The sequence below is a fragment of the Panthera leo genome, chromosome B4, assembly GCF_018350215.1.
Source record: "Panthera leo isolate Ple1 chromosome B4, P.leo_Ple1_pat1.1, whole genome shotgun sequence".
Lineage (NCBI taxonomy): Eukaryota > Metazoa > Chordata > Mammalia > Carnivora > Felidae > Panthera > Panthera leo.
The window spans coordinates 89765730-89783983 of record NC_056685.1 but is presented as its reverse complement, the minus strand read 5'-3'; the positions used below and the strand labels follow the sequence as shown (position 1 = coordinate 89783983).

General features: G+C 44.1%; 1 long non-coding RNA gene across 1 annotated transcript; it reads left to right on the top strand.

Moving 5' to 3' along the window:
* Positions 1-4406: 4406 nt before the first annotated feature.
* On the top strand, positions 4407-17990 carry LOC122223662. Its single transcript, XR_006204382.1, has 4 exons — positions 4407-4640; positions 9264-9349; positions 14062-14343; positions 17779-17990. It is a non-coding gene; the product is annotated as an uncharacterized LOC122223662 (long non-coding RNA).
* Positions 17991-18254: the final 264 nt, after the last annotated feature.

Here is an 18254-nt window from a genome sequence, read left to right as displayed (position 1 = left end):
TGGATTTACACATTCACACACAGAAAGAATATTTGCTGCCAGATCTCCTGTGTCGATACAGCAATGAGTTGTATGAAGGGGCCTCAGTGTATCGGGAGGCAGGCGGGTATTTTCCCAAGCACCAAGTCCCCATGAAAGCCTGAATGTGGACCCAGGGTTAGCCAGAGTCTCCTCATCCTCCCTTTGCTCCATGATCAGGAAGGCCAGCCAGGTCTTCCGGGCCTCAGAAGACGAGTGTCCATTGCAGTCCACACGACAGTCAGCAAGCGGCTCCCTCTACCTCGACACACTCAGAGTCTCGCCTGTAAGGCCCCAAGTGGATGCTCAATGGTGGTCTGTTGAAATAACAGCTTCTCCCAGGGCCAAATAACAGTGGTCACCTCTAGGAAGGAGAACCGGGAGCACAGGGACCAGTGTGGGATCCTTTCTTCCATTTAAACAGTATTGAACATCTACTATGGGCCTGTAGCTGTTTACATCCTGGACATACTGTAATGAACAATGCAAACAGCTCTGCCTCCTGGAGCTTGTTTGCTACTGGAGGACACGGACAATAGATAACATACATTTTTTAAATGCCATAAAGACAAGGCAGCTATAGATACTAAGTGACAAATGTCTATCAGGCAATATTGCTATCGCCTGATTATTGCTCCTCTTTCACTAGAATGGGAGCAACTTGAGGGCAGGAATCAAGCTTGTTGCTGATTCAGGGCCTTTGCACTTACTGGCCCCTCAGCCAGAACCCTTGTTCCCACACTTGACACAGCCCTTTTCTTCACTTCATCAAAACCTCTGCCAAAATGGAGCTTCCACAAACCAGCCACCTCTGACCAGTCTATCTGAGGGCACCTTCTACCCCAGGTCACTAGCCCCTTCCTCGGCCTCATTTTTCTTTATAGCACTTACCACTACTCTACGTTACAGGGTATATGTATTTGCTTACTTTCCATCTCCCCAGTGGAAAGTCTGCTCCAAGAGCAGGGACCTTTTCTATCTGGTTTTTCGTGTACCCCAGCACCTAGAATAACGCCTGGCACTAAGCAGAGGGCAATTCGCTCGCTGGCTGAATGAATGCATGCTATGCCTAACCATGTGCCAGCAATGCCAATGCATGTTCTAGAGAGCATATGGGTATGTGTGCGCGCATGTGCACGACAAAGGAAATGATGACACATGGAGGATAGTTGCCGCATAGCTCCAGAGTGATCACGTGAGAAAGATGAGAGGCAGCAGGAAGGGTCTGGACGGCAGGGGTGAAGGCGCAAGACCAGAGCATGGGAGGCTTCTGATCTGACCCCCGCAGGGAAGGGAGAGAATGAGCGAAGGCACAGCCTTGGCCAGAAAGCCTTTCTTGCTTGCTCTGCTCCCACTGCCAGGGCTCAGGAAGTAAAGGGGGTAACGGAGAACACCCAGAGTGCACAAGGGCTACTGAGAGAAGACACTGGGGTCTGAAACAAGTTGAATACCTGCAGGCAAGAAAGCAATGGAGCCCACCATCTGCTGTGGCTCTCCAGATTGCCCCTGATTCAAACCTGATGTTGACTCATATTCAGAACTACGCCCTTTGCTCTCTTTTCTTTTCCTGCTCCTATTCTGGGCATGGTCTGTAGGGTCCCCGAAGAGGCTTTCCAAGTGGAAACTCTCAGAGCACAGGACTCAGGCTGGGAACTCAGTACAGCAGAGCTCTCCAAAGATTTTGTAGACGGGACCACATTTAATTTTCTCGGTCATTTAAAAAACAACACAGGCTCATTTTACATATTTTCAAAAAGCAGAGAACAGAAATTTTTTTAAGTTTATTTATTTGTTTTGAGAGAGATCACAGGAGGGGCAGAGAGAGGGAGTGAGAGAGAACCCCAAGTAGTCTCTGTACTATCAGCACAGAGCCCAACCAGGGCTGGATCTCAACCACCACCAGATCATGACCTGAGTTGAGATCAAGAGTCAGGGCTTAACCGACTGAGCCACCCAAGCACCCCAGAACATATTTTCAATCACTCATAATCCACCAACCAGGAACCCCAATGTTAATTGGTGTATTTCCTTCACGTCTTTGTTTTTAGACAATTGGGATCCTATTGAATACATAATTTTCCATTCTCTTCTAATATTCGCTCACAAGCTTTTCTCACACCATTATAAATTCTTTGAAATCTTCATTGTAGTTGCCGCAGATGAGTCTGTCATGGATTGATTCATCCTAGTGTTGGGCGATGACTTTCCTTGAGGGTTTGAGTGGCCTTGGGTTCTGTGCAGACCAGGTTGAGGGCGTGGGTGGAATGGAAGGCATGGGGACTGGCAGCGCCACCTTCCCGACTGCGAGTCCTGGCAACTACAGGAAGGGCTTTGAGTGTGAGGGTGCAGGGAAATGGAGAAGCCATCTTGGGATCTTAGCGTGTGGAGCTTCAAGATGTGCTAGTTGGTCTTGATCTGTGTTTGAAGACTCCAGTTGGATCTAGCTGTGAACCAGGTACCAAGAGTAGTGTAAAAAGTGCCATGTGCTGACGAAGGGAGAAGGTGGGTGGGGAAGCCACAACACTGTCATATCCTGGCGATCGCCAATACGAGTTATAAGATTTTAACTTTTTTAGTACTTTGATGTACCGCACCAACTTTAGCTCTGGAGGTATTCTTTGCACTTATGAGAACAAGTGGGATTTTGTGTGCCTTGGGAGCACCTGGGTGCCACAACAAGAGAGCCACATGTAGTCACCCTCATAGTGCAAATGTTAGCCCAGGTGGCCTAATGGTCTTCTCTCCTCTTCACGGTTTGCTGGCTAATAGTAGTAATATTTCATGTGCCGTTTACACTGTTATGTTTTGTGGGATTTTTATCGTTTTGCTTTGTGTTAGTGGGAGTATCAATTTTTTATGTACTTATTTATTTTATTGAAGTATAGTCGACATACAATATTGCATTAGTTTCAGATGTACAACATAGTGATTTGATAACTCTATATGTTATGCTGCGCTCACCACAAATGTATCTACCATCTGTCACCATACGCGCTATTATGATACCATTGACATATTCCCTATGCTGTACTTTTTATCCCCGTGACTTATTCATTCCATGACTGGAACACTGGCTCACTATTATTTGCAAGAAGCAGTCATGTGGGCACACATGGGGCAGAGGGGCTGGGGAAGGTGGCTTCTGCCTGGGCTCTCTGAACACATTCCTTTCTACATTGCATGTCAGAGAACAGGCCTCTGCTGTAAAAGGGGCCAACATGTGTTTGATAGACAGATAGCTTTCTTTCCCAGGCTTCAATGACATACATACATAGACTTTGTACAATTTTTAAGTAACTATGCATTAATAATTTCAATGAACATTCCATTTTTTACCTATAAGAGGTGTGACTGCAAGGAGTTTTTCAGAAACAACTTACTATCGTAAGGCCAGGGGTGGGGCTGTAGTTTACTGAAATTATGGAGAAATCAGACAAATGTTAACTTGCATCCATGCTGAAGGAAACCACAGAGCCAGAAGATGCCTCAACAATCTCTGTGATCTTCCTCACTGCTCCAAATTAGGTCACACCTACAGTTCTCCCAACTGAGAGTCTCCCACGCTTTCTAAATGAAGACAGTAGAAAATGAAAAGGAGGGGTGCCTGGGTGGCTCAGTCCGTTGAGGTTGAGCATCCAACTTTGGCTCAGGTTATGATCTTGCAGTGTGTGAGTTGGGGCCCCACATTGGGCTCACTACGGTCAGATTGTCAGCGCAGCGCGCACTTCGGATCCTCTGTCCCCCTCTCTGTGCCCCTCCTCCACTTGCGCTCTCCCAAAAATAAATAAGTAAAAATGTTAAAAAAAAAAAAAAAAAGGAAAGGAAAAGGAAATCCCCAAAACTGTTTGATGCAACTCTAATATCCCTGCGGCTCTACACAGTTTTTCTCTTACACAAACTACAATTATCAAGTGTTTAACTAATGCTTACGTAAAATCCTGGTGCCCTGCCTGCTTGGCATCTTCTAGATTCAACAAGGTATGCTATTTCAGAAGCGGATGATAGTTGCAAAAACTAACACCCCCAACAGCTATGGATCGTAATACCTTCATCTCTATGGTGCAAACCCTCTTTTTCTATGTGTAATTATGACTTCATTATAGGAAAGGAATGTCACAGCAAAGTCCCTTTCTCTCTGCAGAAGACAAACTGGGACTTCATGAGAGTCTGAAAATCTATTCAGTGTGCTCTCAGCGTAAGGAAGTAATTTGGATTTAAGTGCAGAAGGTGTTAGAAACTTTCAGGTTGAAAATATCAGGTACATTTGTACATGCCCTCAGGTGATTGCATTTAACAGTAAAGATACAAGAATAATAAAGAAACCTGGGAAACCTTTCTACCCTGAGTACTCTACAGTGACAGTCAATTCTCTTGTGGGATTTGAAACCCTCAAGAGAGGCAGCAGTCTACATTGGTAATGAGAGAGGGAGAAAAAAGGATTATGAGTCGCGAGGAGAGTAGAATGTATACAGTAGGGGGGCGGTATGTCAGAGAAGCTTAAGTCTGAGGGTCTGCATTCTAGAACCATTGCTGGGTCAGCTTCTGGAGCTGCTTTCACATCTTGAGAGGGTTGAACAATATCTACCCAGAAGACTAGAAAATATATATGAATAACAGTGTTTGTAAGTTCAAGGTTTTTCTGTTTATGTCAATATACAGATCTTCCTCAACTTACAATGGGATTAGGTCCCAATGAGTCCACCATAAATTGAAAGTGTTGTTAAGTCAAAAATGCATTTAATACAAATAACCTACCAAACATCACAGCTTAGTCTGGCCTACTTTAAACATGTTCAAAACACTTACATTAGCCTACATTTGGGCAAAATCATCCAACACACAGCCTATTTTGTAACAAAGTGTTGAATATCTTATGTAATTGTTGAAAAACAGAATTGGTTGTTTATGCTCATGATTGCTGACCACTGGGGAGCCTCAGCTAGCTGCACTGTCCAGCATCACAAGAGACTGTTGTACCACATCTCACTAGCCCAGAAAAAGATCAAAATTCAAAATTTGAAGTATAGTTTCTCCTGAATGCTTATGGCTTTTGTACTATCATAAAGTCAAAAACTCACAAGTAGAACCATTGTAAGCTGGGAACCATCTGTATTGATTTGAACCCTGTCATGACATCCCCCTACGATTATTACAATTGCTGCAGTATTCATTTTAATTCAGCTGGCATTTTAAATGCGAGATTTAAATGGTGAAATCTTTAAAAGATAGTGGTTTTTATTGATTTTTAAAATTTATAATTGTGGAACCAATACCTTGTCATGGAAAAACTAAAACTTTACAATAGGTTATAAACAGGAAAGCAAAACTCTGCAGACCCATCCACTCCCCTACTACCCCTCATTTCCATTCCCCAGAGTTACTTGCTGCTACAGTTTCCTGGGAAGCCTTCAGAAATGTCATCTGTGTACTGATGTTCATTTTAACCTAATTTCCTCTGGATAAAACTGTAGTTTGGTTGGTCTTGAAATGGACCTCCACTGTGCATTTAGCCAATAGGACATTATCTGAAGGCACCAATTCTCCCAGAATAGTTTCCCCCACCATATTTGCCTTAGGCAAAATTGTGATGTGAACCAGTTGTCTTAGAAACGCTTCATTCCTTTGTCCTCTCCAAATGTCCCATCCCTTCTCAGGACAACCTGTGACCTTGTGTTGCCCCTCACTATGCCTCACTCAGACCACTCCTGCCCAAATACTGACCCACACTCAAAAAATCCTATACCTCATCAAGTCTTTCAATGCGTTGCACAATACTGGATTTGAATGGAAGAGTTTTCTTTTATAGGTCACCTTTTCTAAAGGATATCTCCATTTTAGAAAAAAATAACATAGTTGACTCAGAAGAATAAGTGTGTAAGAGTGGAGTTTACCACTGATAGTCAATAAATATTTGTTATGTGGCTTCCAGGTGCCAGAGCACAGAGCTATTGGGCAGAAACTTCTAGATTGGAAGAAACCAATGTCTGCTATGAATAAGATTCCTGGGCCTATTCCAGAAAGGCATAGCATGACTAAAGTGGTTAGTGAGGAGGAGAGAGAGGACACAATCCAACATAATAGTAACAGCCTCTCCATGAGTTGAAACTCATGGCTTCCCTTTGTTTTCAGTTCCTATCTTGTGGAAAATTTTGCTGTTTACACTCTGTCACAGAACAGATGGAACCATGATTTATGATTCACAATTTATGAGACTAATATTCTACCACACTTCATGCTCTATCACGTTTCCCACATTTGCAATATTTTTTTTTTTCTGGGAGAGTTGTCACACAAAGAACCCTAGGGTATTGGGATGGAAGAGGTTGGAGACATTCTAAAATAGGGGAGCTGGTACTATTGCAGGGGGCATTCATGCTTCCAACAAATATTTACTGAGTCCCTTCCTATGCCAGGCACTGCTCTAGGGACTGAGGATTTTATCAACAAGTCAGAGAGGTCTTTACTTTGTGAAAGAGAAAAATAATGAACAAGTAAATAAGAAAACACATAACAAGGTCATTTCTTTTTTTTTTAACTAAAAAAAAATTTTTTAAACGTGTATTTATTTTTGAGACAGAGAGAGACAGAGCATGAACGGGGGAGGGGCAGAGAGAGAGGGAGACACAGAATCGGAAGCAGGCTCCAGGCTCTGAGCCATCAGCCCAGAGCCCGACACAGGGCTCGAAATCACAGACCGCGAGATCGTGACCTGAGCTGAAGTCGGACGCTTAACCGACTGAGCCACCCAGGCACCCCAACAAGGTCATTTCATAGATGTGCTTTGAGGAAAATAAAATAGGGTAATGTTATAAAAAGAGACTGGAGGTGCATAACATTAAACAGGGTGGTCAAGGTCATCTCCAAAGGAGACGTCACTGAAAGCAATGCCTAAATGATGGGAAGTAGCTAGTTTCTTCAAAATCACAAGGTAGTGTGTTCCAGGAGGGAACAGAAAGTACAAAGGTCATAGGCTGGGAAGAAGTTTGGAGAGCTCAAGATACAGAATCAAGGCCAATGTGGTTTTATATTCACCAACCCATGCTTACATCCTTCCTGCCCCTGTTTTCCATCCAGCCATCCATGCTGATGCCACTAGGGCCATCAGACAGGATGTTGGCTTTATGATCTGTGATGCATCAAATAAAATACTTCCTGGCTCTAATTCAGAAGCTTTAGTGTGGCTCTGGTGAAATCCCGTTTCCTACTTCGCATTATAGTTCACAAGAGGGCAACTAGCAAAGTGATTCTAATAGAATGTCAGCCTTGAAGCCTGGAGGAAAAACTCCAAACACGAACAGCAAAAGATCTTCAGTGGGTGGTAGCAGTGTTTTTCCTACAATTAAGCTTGTTTGTAGGGAAAAGTCAAAATTGTTTCCTAGGTAAATCTGATGAAATCATCACAGCAAAGGCACCGTATGTTCATGGCAACAAACTGTGTGAACTTTTATTCCCGTGTCTGTATGAAGAAATAAACTATTTGGGTCGTAGTGAATGATCTTCATCAACACTATAAGTCCACCATATCTTGGTGAAATTTTTTTTAACCTTTATTTATTTTTTTGAGACAGAGAGAGACAGAGCACAAATGGGGGAGGGTCAGAGAGAGGGAGACACAGAATCCAAAACAGGCTCCAGGCTCTGAGCTGTCAGCACAGAGCCTGACGCGGGGCTCAAACTCACAGACGGTGAGATCATGACTTGAGCCAAAGTCGGACGTTCAACCGACTGAGCCACCCAGGCTCCCCCTTGGTGAAGTTTTTAAAGTCTTTGAAAACTGAATCTTTCTCATAACTTAGTTGGCAGGAATGCCTGACCTAAAATGATGTGAGTTTACTTAAGATCTTTATTTATCACACTTAATGTCTATACTCATATGTATTCATTTAATGGCAGAGATATTAAAATGTTTATCATTTAATATATTTAATAGCAGATATTGCTCTATACCCACTAGCAGTATAACATAATCTACATACCATTTTACCTACATAAAGTAAGAAAAATTAGGAATTCTAAAAAATATCTGGCACTTGGGGTGGCTGGGTGGCCCAGTTGGTTAAACGTCGACTTCAGTTCAGGTCATGATCTTACAGTTTGTGAGTTCAAGCCCCGTGTCGGGCTCTGTGCTGACAGCTCAGAGCCTGGAGCCTGCTTCGGATTCAGTGTCTCTCTCTCTCTCTCTCTCTCTGCACCTCCCCTACTCGTGTTCTGTCTCTCAGTCTCTTTCTCTCAAAAATAAATAAACATTAAAAAAAATTAAAAATATGTATCTGGCACAAAGCTTGCAAGAGCAAACTTGCACTCATGAATCTCAGACTATTTTTATCATTTTAATATCAATATAACCTGCCAATGTTTTAAAAAGTGGTCGAAAGGAAAAAATGACCAGCTATTCAGTTCATATGCATGAAAGTGAACTAGGCTTAGCCTCTTCTACTGGTCTGTATTACGTGCATGGTAATTGCCCACTGAATTCTAATCTGCACAAGAAAGAACCACAGTAAAGGCACAGTATATTCATGACAATGCACAGTGAACCTTTATCCTAACATCTGTGTGATGGAATAAACTATTTGGGTCTTGGTGCGTCCTAGTAACTTTGCATCCCCAGCACGCGGTGGATACTCAGTAAATACTTGTGGAATAGTTGCTCTGCTTTTGTTTGTTTTTATCTGAGAGAGAGAGAGAGAGAGAGAGAGAGAGAGAGAGAGCACTCCAGCAGGGAAGAGGAGCAGAGGGAGAGAGAGACAATCTTAATCTTGACACAGGGCTCAGTCCCACAACCCTGGGATCATGACATGAGCTGAAATCAAGAGCAGGATGCTCAACTGACTGAGTCACCCAGGCACCCCTGCTCCATTCTTAATACCTGGCCACCTGCTATCTTGAATGAAAACTATACACCAAATCCCATCGCCCTTTCTTCCGAGCTGCCTGCCACGCCAAGGTCGGATGCCCTTCAAACAGATGTTTGCCATTCCTGAGACTTGCATGACTCTCTGAAGGCAAGAAGAAATAGGTTTTCTGCCAAAACCCAATTTATATTTTTTGGGAATCTGCTAATTCCCCTCCACACACCCTTTTTTCTTTTGCAAAGAAACACTCAATTTAAAAGAGCCCCATGACTCTCTAATTCAAAGAAATACTTGGAATCATTAATAGTGTCTACCAGCAACCCTAATGAATTTGAATCCATTTCCAAGCTCTTTCTACATCTTTAGCCCTTTTTCCCTTGCTTCCTACAGCCTTCAAGACGCTTAACAATACGTATCGGTCAAAAGCATCTATTTGATGATCATGTTTGTTCCTTCATTGACTGAGCCAAATGAAGGTGAGCAGAACCCACAGTCTTGCCAGTTTGCTGTCATGGCGGTTTCCCCCTCTATAGCAGGCCCAGGAGAGGCCAGCTCTGCCCACATAGTCTCCCAGAGGTGAAACACAATTGTCACTCCTTCCAGCTGAGGCAGACGGACAGTGATGTCTGCCACAGCTCAGCTTGACAAAGAACTTGAGCTCAGCTCCGAAAGCCAGGGGCCAAGGCACCATGTGTGATAAAGACAATGAAAGGACCACATTTGATATGTCTTATGATCTGTAAAATAGCACATCTGGGTGTTTATTTAAGCAATAACCAAAAGGGAAAATTGTAAGACATGTTAGGGCCTTGGAAAACATGACTCTTACTATACAGACTGTTAAGTGAGAAAAGTGACAGTAAATGGGATTGAGAAATGTTTTTAGGTTTAACAGTAAACATCTGCTGTGTTCTTGGCCTCTCACTTTGTCCTTGGTTTTTAAGTTAGAAAACACAGAAAAGCATTAAAAAAATAAACAATTCCTACCTCTTAAACATTAGCTGCAGTTACAGCCAATATCTTTATTTTTCAAAAAAAAAAAAAAATACGATAATTCGGAGTCTAGCCTGGAAAAACCCTGCGTAGGCCCCACATGTCTTCATGTGAATGAAAATGCTGCTCGTGGGCATTCTGTATACATGTGTCGGGCACACAGAGTGCCCAGGAAGACCACCAAGGAAAGTTCCTACTGCACAAGGGCCCCAGGCCCCCAGAGAGCAAGGAAAAGCAAACTCTGGGGCTGACAATCAAAGAGCCCCAGACCCCAGACACTTGAACAATCCTGCTTCATTTCCTGAACCTCAATTTATTCTGTGTTTATGGGTTCTTCCTCTAGGCCTCTAGCAAGCTAGTTATAAAACTGAATTTGTAATGCCCCCGATTGCGAATCTGAGAGACCACCAAGGAGCCAATACCGATGCAAATGCACAAGGGTTTATTTGCAAGCTCGAGCTTGGGCCCAAGTATACCCGACACAGCGGAGCAGGGACTTGGACCCCTAGGTTAAGAGGGGTAGCAGTTTTATACGGGCCAGTGGCCAATGAGATTGTAACACACACAGAAAGTTGCACATTCATGTCAGTCCACACGCAGGTGGCCAATTGAATTACAATTTACCCTATAGTAACTGTTTGAACTAGCCTATCACTCTGGTCAGAATTGGCGCGCAAGTTTGGCAGGCAAAAGGCGGGGTTTACATTCTTTGGCGGTTAGGGGTTCCGTATTCCTATATGAGCCGGTTTCCAGTAAGGGTGTGCTCAGCGGCTTGACTAGGGTGGGGGAGTGTCTTAAGCAAAAGTAGGTCATGTGGGGGTTATACATGAGATGGTAGGTGTAGCACAAAATGGAGTTAGTCTTGCTCTGCTTGTCCAGGGGTAGGGGATTTTTGTTAAATTCCTTGGGTCCCACAAATTAGCAAGGTAATATTGTGGCTCCAAGTTTGGTTGAAAGACCTGTCACTTTGGGAGACACTTTGATTGCCACTTTGCTTTGGAAAGAACTGTCATTCATGGTCAATCTCAGTGGGAGGAGCGTGGTGCTTTCTGGATCCACCCAGCATGACAGGAGCCCTGCAGATGCAGCAGCCCCATCACAGAGAAGGGCATTAGAGCCAGAGCATAGCTACCTGGGTGGACACAGCAGCAGCATTAGCCATATGGAGACTATGGGAAAGAGGGAAAGCAGAGGGAAGGAGCATAGCTTTTCCTGGCCACACACATGGGTAGGTTGCAATAGTCCAAGAAGGCAGGAAAGAGCGGGCTGGTGCAGTGGGTGGGGTCACGATTCCTAGTTGCAATAATAAAATGGCAGTGGCAGGTTGGGTTCCACGTGTGACAGGGGCTGTTGTGATCTGTGCAAAAAAAGGTTTATTTGATGGGAAATTATTCTAAATCACTTTGCTTCTAATAAAATTTTCCAGAGCAGGAAGGCCACTGGCACCAAAAAGAGGTACTGATGTTTTCCGCATCTCTAATTCTAAGCCTATTGCTTAAATCCTATCGATTCAGCCGAGACTTCTGTGATGCCTACTGCCTGACCAGTGTGACATTTAGCAGAAGCTCAGTCAAACCCACACCTGGAAAGTTGGAACCAGCTCTGAAATATGATGGGATATAAGCATCCAATAGCAACTAATGGGGGAATTATTGAGAGTAAGAAAGAGGAGTTCTCCGAACACGGACCATTATCTTCACATCCCTTGGATATTTCTATTAAACTAACAAGAGCTGATCCAAAGATAATGACCCATCCTTTTCCCTGGGTACTTGATTGTTAGATCTGCAAATGGACATCCTTTAAGCATAGAGAGGGTAGAGGGTAGGCGATATGTGCTTGTGTGCGTGTGTGTGTGTGTGTGTGTATACATTGTAGAACCAGGCATGAGACCAGGGAGTATGTACACATGCAGAGCATAAAGCCCCAAATTTGCCATCGACTCAAGCATATTGGATGTAGGAAGGTCAATGAATGAGGTCTGTATCAGAAATGTAGGCAAAAGAAGTGTTTAGAGGTCCAGAATATTTCCTTCCAGCCTATTCCAAATATTGTGATAGGAACAAGTATAGAATCTCTCTTCATAAAACAAGATAAATGAAGTGTTAGACACTGGGAAGCCAGGAGAGATGGACAGAATGCCCTGCTCCATGCTGCTATGCCCTATGTGGGAACCAGTGTGATAGAAGCCTAGAATGGACACAGGGGACTGAATGATGAGAGGCAGCAGGAGGGTGGGAGGCCATGCTTGGCGGAAAAGAATGAACATAAGGAAAAGAGACCACTGAGAAGGACATTGAATGATACCTTTGATCCCAGACTGCTCCCAGAAATCCCAGGTCTACCTGTAGGTCTGGTGCATCCCAACAGGACACATCATCAACTGATGGGTCTAGGACCTGTGACATTGGCTTCCATAAATCAGAGTATAATGGCTAAAACATTAGAAAGGAAAAAAATTCTGCCACCAACAATGAACACACACACACACACACACACACACACACACACATACAGCACAAGACTTTATAATTTCCAGCATTTTACCAACACCCAAACGATACCAGTTTGGACAATCTTTGACATAAATTTCTTTTCCAGAGATTTCCTGACAACTTAGGCCATTTTAAAGCAACTACCTGCCCTTGGCAGTAATTTGCAAACAATACTGAGGTAATGATGGCCTCAGCTCCAGGCAGGGAAATGATCAGTTTCAGGGAGAGTCCCTGCTACCACCCACATGCCTCCCCCGAAGGACACCTGAATAGAAATGAAGAAGGTTTCATCTCTCTCTAACCTAAAGGTTCGGATGTAGGATAAAGTCCTCTTCTGGAACGGAGTATTTTGATGTCCTAATCTATCCTGCAGAACAAACACGTCCCTTTCCTTCTATTCGAGAACTAGATGGGCCTAGAGGGTCAAATGCTAAGTGAAATAGGAGAAATAAATCAAAGAAGGACAAATACCATATGATTTCACTCATATGTGAAATTTAAGCAATTTTAAAAAATGAACAAAGATGGACAAACAAATAAACAAAACACTCTTAAATACAGAGAACAAATAAGTGGATGCCAGTGGGGAGGTGGGTGAGGAGATGGGTGAATTAAAGGGGATTAAGAGTACATTTATCACGATGAACACTGAGCAATGTATTGAATTGTTGAATCATTATATTGTACGCCTGAAATTAATATAACACTGTATGTTAATTATGCTTTGATAATAATAATAATAATAATAAATAATTTTAAAAGAAAATAAAGGAATTAGAAGACCAAAGGGCTCTTGGGTCTCTGCCAGTTACATTTGGGATTATAAAGGTAGAGGGACCACGTCCTGGCATTCCTGAGAAATCTGCTCAGACTATCTTCACAACTCCATCCCAACCCACCTGTGTCCTGGAAGAGGGACAGCAAAACCCCTCTCCAGAGATTACATACCAGCTGAGATAAGCACCTGCTTTCACTGTTTCCACTGCCCCAGGAGCAGGCTCAAGAGATGCCTTCCTTGCCTACAATGCCAGAGAAGCCTGGACTAAAGCAGAGTTGTCTTCTTGGTTAGACACTGGCCAATTAGTCACTGCCGCGGTGCCTCAGCCCATACCCAAGACCCAACTGCAGTCAGCACTGACCAGTGAGTGCCCCAAGTCGCCCGGGGCAGAACAGAAACATGTGGACTAAGTCGTGCAACGCACTCTCAGTACTGGGGGGAGATGTGCTCCCCAGAAAGTCAGCGGAGAAGAGCATTCAGGTGGAATTTTTTTTTTTTTTAAATCATTCACCCAACGGATGTTTCTCAGTCATTGTGCTGGGCCGTAGAGATAGTTGTGAACTTGACAGATGGTCCCTGCCTTCACCTAGCTTACTATTTAAGCACCGGTTTGAGAATTTAACCAATCTGACTTCAAATCCAATTGCTTATCCTTGCTGAGGCTCTTCAGGTGTAGAGTGAAGACAATAAAACCAACACAAAGGGTTATCACGAGGGTTAAATGAGATCACCCATGTGAAGTATTTGGCCAGCTGCCTTGCTCTGAGTAAATGGTAGCTATCATTAAGATGATGATTACATAGAGGCTGAAGCAGCCAGCCTCTGGGTCACACACTGGAAACTGAACACTGGACATCAGTGTATATGTATCTATGTATATTTACATGCGTATGTATCAGTGTATATTTATCAATGTATAAAGGGCCTCGAGCAGAACACCAGACCCAGCATCTCTAAGGACGGCATGGTGGTTCCAAAGAGCACAGCCCCGGAGCTCTCAGCTGAAGCTCAGCGTTGGCAATGCAGACAGAGCTGGGAGAAACCCAGCCACCATCACCACCACCACCACCATCACCACCGCCGCAGCAGGCAGGCCATTGCCCCAGGCAGCAATAAAGGCTCCCCGAGGCCTTTTGTCAATTGCCCCCTGAACAGAAAATAAACATCTCCATGGCTGCCATTCAGTGGACATCCTGTTTACATGGTGAGCAGGGATCTTGGTTGCTTTCCCTTTTTTCTTTTTAAAGGCTGTAATTATGTTTACCCAAGTCCAGCAGTAGGTGCCAGGAGGGCTGTGAGTTGATTTCCCTGGCTAACACTGCAGACGGCTGGCGGCAGCCCCACTGACCCCTGCATCCCGGGCAGAGAGCCAGCCCTACACGCACACCGACACTCTCCCTACAAAGACAGCCATTCTGGCCTAGCTGTTTTCTTTCCATGCACACTGGGATACTCTGGATAATGGTTTAGCAAATGCCAAACTACGTCGGCGCCATGAACTTACAGGGTAGCTGAATTATGAAGGAAAGAGAAAGGTAAAAAGCTCTGTGGAAGGCTGTGTACCAGGCAGTGTACTGTATGCATTTCATAGACATTGTTTCAGATAACCCTGTACAATCCAGAGTTACGTATCATTATCCGACTTTACAGACGAAGAAACTAAAGCATAGATTAATTCGTTTGCGGGAGGTCACCCTGTTAGTAAATGTTAGAACTGGAATTTAAATCAGATCCATGAATCTCGATACTCCATGTTCCTTCTACTCCAGGAGCAAAAAAAAAAAAAAAAAAAAAAAAAAAAGAATTAAATTTAAAATCATTATAGTTTTTTAAAAAATTTTATTTATTTACTTTTGAGAGAGAAAGAGAGTGCATAGTCATGCGTGTGCACACAAGCAAGGGAGGGGCAGAGAGAGAGAGGGAGAATCCCCAGCAGGCTCCACGCTGGCAGCACAAAGCCCAATGCAGGGCTCGAACTCATGAACCCGGAGATCCATGACCTGAGCCAAGATCAAGAGTCAGATGCTTAACCGACTGAGCCACTCTGGCGCCCCTAGAATCATTATAGTCTTTTATGGAAGCCCAAATGAGTTGTTCTGACCCGGCAATTCCTGGGCTTTTTAATCCTTTTCCCTCCCACTATTACCGGGGTAACATATTGTCCAACACTAATCTGATGTATTCCAAATAATGCAGAGCTCCACTTCCAGTACGAGAGGCAGTATACACGGCTTACAGAACACCCTTCCCACTGTGAACTGTGATGAACTCTGGACAAAATAGAAAAAAAAAATGACTACTGTGGATTTCAGAAAGTAAACACTGGTAGGCAGGTTGTGGACGGAGAACTTGAAACTCGGAGAAGTGACCAGCATGGGAGTTAGCTTCTTGGTTTTTGTTCAGTTAGTTTGGTTAATAAAACAGAACCCAGAGAGAAGGCCGGGAGAAAGGGAGTGGCCCGAGTTGTGGTATGAGTAAATGCACAACTCTGCTCACAGCTCGTTTTCTCTGAAGCGCTCCTATGACCCCTCTCAGCTTGTGCACACCCTGCTCCCTACTGGGAGATAGCACCCTGTTTCTCTAACTCTTCTTGAGGGGGTCTCAGGCAACCTCTAAGATGACCTCCAGTGACCCCTGCCCCCTGGTACCCACTCCTTGTGTAATCCTGCCCCTTCGAGTGGGGGCTGGATTCAGTGACTCCCTTCCAGGTGTAGAATAGAGAAGCGATGGGATGTTACTTCCAAGACCAGGTTATGAAAGATCATGGCTTCTGTCTTGGCCTCTATCTCTCTCTTTCATCCCTCACTCTTCCAGAAACAAGCTATCATGCTGTGAAAAGTCCCGTGAAGCCCATAGGTCAAGGGACTGACGTCTCTGGCTAGTGAGGGCCTGAAACCTGTCTACAGATGTGTGAGTGAGCTTAAAAGTGGATCCTGCTCCTCTGAGCCTTGAGTTGACTCCGGCCCCGACCAGCACCTTGACCGTAGCCTCCCAAGAGACAGGAAGTCAGAGGCACCCAGATAAGCCTCACCCTGCAGGTTCTGAACCCATAGAAGCTGTGAGATAATAAATGTTTGTTGTTTCCCACATCGGGCTCTGCACTGACAATACAGAGCCTGCTCCGTATTCTCTCCCTCTCCCTCTTTCTGCCACTCCCTTGCTTGCATGCGCTCCCTCTCTCTCTCCTTCTCTCTCTCAAAATAAATAAATAAACTTAAACAATTTTTAATATCTTTTAAGAAAATTAAAAAAAAGTAATAAAGAGAAAGGGGAGCTGGTGCACAGGAAGAACCAAGGTAGCTGCCTGCTCCTGCTAACTAATCCTTGTAGGCCCCTGGTGAACCAACAGTAACCTCATGTTACAGCTCTAGAAATCTATAAAGTAAATGTTAAAAAGCTCAGCCTGCATTAAGGAGGGTACTTGTTGGGATGAGCACTGGGTGTTATGTGTAAGTGATGAATCTCTGATTTCTACTCCTGAAACCAATACTACACGATATGTTAAGTAACTTGAATTTAAATTAAAAAAAAAAAAAACAAACACAAAAAAGTTCAGCCTGCTTCTGAGATATTTTCCAAGGGAGGAGCATTCAGCGTGGTTGCAAACTGACACAACTCAGATGGACCTGGCCCAGGGACCTGGCCCAGGGAAAGATGGCACTCTGACAACCCAGTGAGGGAAGAGGTTGTGGCTGGGACAAAGCAGGGCTGGGCGTGCTGTGGCCCTCATCCTCAAGAAGGAGTGACCAGGAATTAGTAACATGGAGTATAATGTGACCCAGGTTAGGTGAAGAGAACTTGGGCTGGCGCCCACATGTAGGCATGCCTAATCCAGTGACAGGAGTGGCATCATTGTGACGCTGAGGATGAGTTCAATGGGAGATTGTTCTCTTCGCTTTGGCTGATAATGAGAGGACAATATGCAGTCCGCTACAGTGTAGGAGGCTGCCCCGGCTTGTCCAAATGTTGACCTGGGGTCATAAACAAGAAAAGAAACCGAGGAAGAACATGAACTGTATAGTCTGGCCCCAAATAAAGGATTATAATGAAACCTGCAGTTTGTAGGGGTACCAGAGGACCAGCTCTCACCCCAGGCATACGAGATGCGCGCTTACAGCAACAGGGCAAGTTTGAGGCCCCACAGCACTATGGGATGGAAGGAGGTTCAGACTGTGCTCCTTGCAGTGGTAGGCTGAATCATGACCCCCAAATATGTCTACGTCCTAGTCCCTGCAACCTGTGAATGTTATGTCCTTATATGGCTGAAAGAACATCTCCTCTGAGATGGGGAGAATAATCCTGCATTATCCAGGTGGGCCCAGTGCAATCACAAGCGTCCTTATAAGAGGGAGGCAGGAAGGCTCAGAGTCAGAGAAGGCAATGTGATGATAGCAGAGTTTGGAGTGATACCCTTTGAGGGTGGAGAAGGGGTCACAGGCCAAGGATCACAGGCAGCCACAAGCTGAAAAAAGGTAAGAAAACCCATTCTCTCCTCAGAGTCTCCAGAAGGAACCAGCCCTGCCAACACCTTAGTGTTAGCATAGTGAAACTGATTTTGGAGCTCTCGAACTCCAGAACCGTAACACAATAGTAAATCTGTGTTGCTTTAAGCCACTAAATTTCTGGTAATTTGTTGCAGCAGCCACAGGAAACTAGTGCAGAGACCATCAGGAAATTGTCAAAGAACAGCAAGAAGTAAAGAGGATCAATTCCTGGAGCCAAACAGGATTGCAGGAAGGAACAATAGCAAACCAGCAAAAATTCATGTTCCAGGGAACCCATATTTGAATTCTCGCCATTGTTCAAGCTGAAGATGATGAACCATCATTGCCTGTTTCCCTATTCATTATCCTGTCAACATCAAGAGCTGTTCCCAGAGAAGCTCTCAAATTCACCTTTTATTAAAGGCTATGAATGAATAAAAAAAAAAAAAAAAAAAAAAGAAACATACCAAATGGAATGAGCATCATCTATGCCAAATATTAGGTCTAATATTTGCTGTAGAAATTTTACTAGGGAGAATTTCAAATCAAGACCAACCACTTCTTTCTCTGCTTAATTTCTTTTCTGTGATTTATAGATCAAATGTATACACACGAGTATACCAATGTGTGA